The sequence below is a fragment of the Sapajus apella genome, unplaced genomic scaffold (genome assembly GCF_009761245.1).
Source record: "Sapajus apella isolate SASKATOON/1434 unplaced genomic scaffold, GSC_monkey_1.0 scaffold2, whole genome shotgun sequence".
NCBI classification, from domain to species: Eukaryota; Metazoa; Chordata; class Mammalia; order Primates; family Cebidae; genus Sapajus; species Sapajus apella.
The window spans coordinates 79,645,037-79,647,929 of record NW_022436942.1 but is presented as its reverse complement, the minus strand read 5'-3'; the positions used below and the strand labels follow the sequence as shown (position 1 = coordinate 79,647,929).

The following is a 2,893-nucleotide window of genomic DNA, read 5'->3' as shown; positions in this document are numbered from 1 at the left end:
CCTCTGTTCACCCCTGTGCTGGTAGTGAGAGCCTTCTGTAGAAGTTACAATTCAGGAGTTAGGCATTCCATCCCCAATAACAGTCAACACAAATCAAAATAAACCTTTTTGGATTCCACAAAATTTGAATTTCACACTGAAGTGATTCAATTTTAAAACATATTTACCTCAAGTCAAGCGTCTGAGTACTATATACGTAATAATATCATCTCAAACAGCTACAGAAATGTCAAAATATGACATTTCAGACATTCACCAAGAGACATGCTGATAGGTTGCAGTTATCATATTTAGTATGAGCTTCAGGTATCAAAAGTAGGCTGCCTGCAGTGGTTCACACCTGTAATCCCAGCACTTTGGGAGGCCAAGGTGGGCAGATTACTTCCAGTCAGGAGTTCGAGATCAGCCTGACCAACATGGCGAAACCCCGTCTATACTAAAAATACAAAAATTAGCCAGGCATGGTGATACATACCTATAATCTCAACTACTTGGGAGGCTGAGGCAAAAGAATCGCTTAAACCTGGGGAGGCAGAGGCTGCAGTGAGCTGAGATTGTACTTAAGTACAATCTTTTTTTTTTCCAGGTTCCAAACGTGTTTTTTATTCACTATTTTTGATGACTATAAATAAGTGTTTCCACTATGGAAAAGAAAGTTAGCACAGTACATTTTCATGACTGGGGATTGGATTTTCTGAAGTCATCTTCAATAGGGAAAAAACTTAGGAAAAAAAACCCTGAATGTTGAATTCAGTTCTTTATATAACGTCCCTTGTAAAAACGAAACAGAATAAAAACAAACCGAAAAAGAGGGGCAGGGTAAATTAAAAAAAAAAAAAAAAAAAAAAGGAAAGGAAAGAGGAAAAGGAAATAAAATAAGACGATTTATTGCTTCTCCTCTGCATCCTCCTTGGTCTCCTCCTTCACCGAGGGAGTTTCTAGCTTTTCCGCCGCTTTTCCACGACTTTTCCAGCATGATCATTTTTGCCTGATCCTTTCTTTTCTCTCTCTTCGATCTCTTTCCTGCATTCTTCAAACTTTGTTTAGAATTTCTGTGCATTCTCAGCATTCAGGAAGCGGATGGCCAGCAACTCTGGCTTGGGGCACTCATCGGCGAAGTCAGCATGGGTGTTCCAGACCCGGGCACGGTCGCTACCGCGTTGGGCTTCAGCTCCACCATCGGCGTGATATAGTGGTTGGCACAGATCTTCAGGGTCTTGTCCCGCCGCATGAGGAGGCGGATGGTCCCCTTCTCCTTGTGCTTCAGGAGCTTGACATCGCCGGTGCCTCGCTCCTTCCATTCTGGGAGGTCGTTCGCGGAGGCAAAACGGAGCAGTTTCGCCCGCATTTTAAAAAGTTCCTCTTCATCTTCTTCCAGCGTTTTAATTTCTTGCTCAGGAAGAGAAACTGTTGGCTCAAACTGAGGATCATGGTTGGACTTATCTGCATTCTCAGTGGAAGTATCATGGTCCTCATGAGTGTCCTTGGCGGCCGCCATGGGGGCGCGGCGGCGGCGGCTCAGCTGGGTCGGTCGTCGCTGGCTCCGCGGCCTCTCGGCGGCCACTCGGAGCTCCTTCCCTCCGCGTCTGGCCCTTAAGTACAATCTTTAAGTTGACTTAATCTTTTCTTTTTGAGACAAAGTCCCACTCCGTCTCAAAAAAAAAAAAGGAGATTAAGTCAACTCTCCCCATCCTTTTGAGAAGTGCTGGCAGTATCAAGAAGACAATAAATAATTTTTAAAAAGAAGAAAATCAATGGGACTAAGCCTCATTTCAAAGATCATAATTAACACATTTATTAAAACCTTAATTGTGTGTGGTGCTATGCCAGGCTAAATGATTCACACAGAGAATTAGCCAAACCTTGCCTCTCTCCTCTAACAGTTTACAATCCAAGGCAGACAGGGTGACGCTCTTGCACATTTACAGCCAAATTAGACAGATACAATGAAATTAAACATTGTCAGCTGATAAATGAACAAAATAGACATTCAGAGATGGAGATATTCAGATGGTTGCCTTGAAAATTCCAATTTCAACCTATGCGGGACAAAAAGGACAGTACTCTTACCCATCACAACCTTCATTTACAATCACATATGAATATACATGTGCCTAATAATTGTTCCCCAAAATGTCAACCTTTTGTCCATCCTCATTCTGAAACCCTTACACCTTCTAGGGTCACAACACTTGTAGTAATTTCTTCTTTTTTTTTTTTCTTTTTGAGATAGGGTCTTGCTCTGTCACCCAAACTAGAGTGCGGTGGCATGACCATGGCTTACTGCAGCATTGATCTTCCTGGCTCAAGTGATCCTCTTCCCTCAGCCTCCTGAGTAGCTGGGACTACAGGCATGCACTACCATGCCTGGCCAATTTTTGTTTTTGTTTGTAGAGACAATGTTTTTTTTTTTGTTTTTTTTTTTTCTGTCGCCCAGGCTGGAGGGCAATGACATGATCTTGGCTCACTGCAACCTCCGCCTCTCAGGTTCAAGAGATTCTCCTGCCTCCTGAGTAGCTGGGATTACAGGAGCATGCCACCATGCCTGGCTAATTTTTTTTTTTTTTTTTTTTTTTTTTCGCATTTTTAGTAGAGACAGGGTTTCACCATGTTGGTCAGGCTGGTCTCAAACTCCTGACTTCGTGATCTGCCTGCCTCAGCCTCCCAAAGTGCTGGGATTATAGGCATGAGCCACTGCACCCAGTTAGAGACAAGGCTTGCTATGCTGCCCAGGCTGGTCTCAGACTCTTGGCCTCAAGCAATCCTCCTGCCTTGGCCTCCCAAAATGGTGGGATTACAGGCATGAGCCACCATGCCTGGCTCCTTGTAGTAATTTTGTAATAAACCATAATTTCAAATGGTATTCTTGAATAAACATCTGACTATGTCTTTG

The 2,893-nt window shown here is 43.4% G+C and overlaps 1 pseudogene across 1 annotated transcript; it reads right to left on the bottom strand.

Moving 5' to 3' along the window:
- Nucleotides 1-583: 583 nt before the first annotated feature.
- LOC116525977 lies at nt 584-1,588 on the bottom strand (annotated as a pseudogene). Its single transcript, XR_004257900.1, has one exon. The product of XR_004257900.1 is annotated as a ran-specific GTPase-activating protein pseudogene (transcript).
- Nucleotides 1,589-2,893: the final 1,305 nt, after the last annotated feature.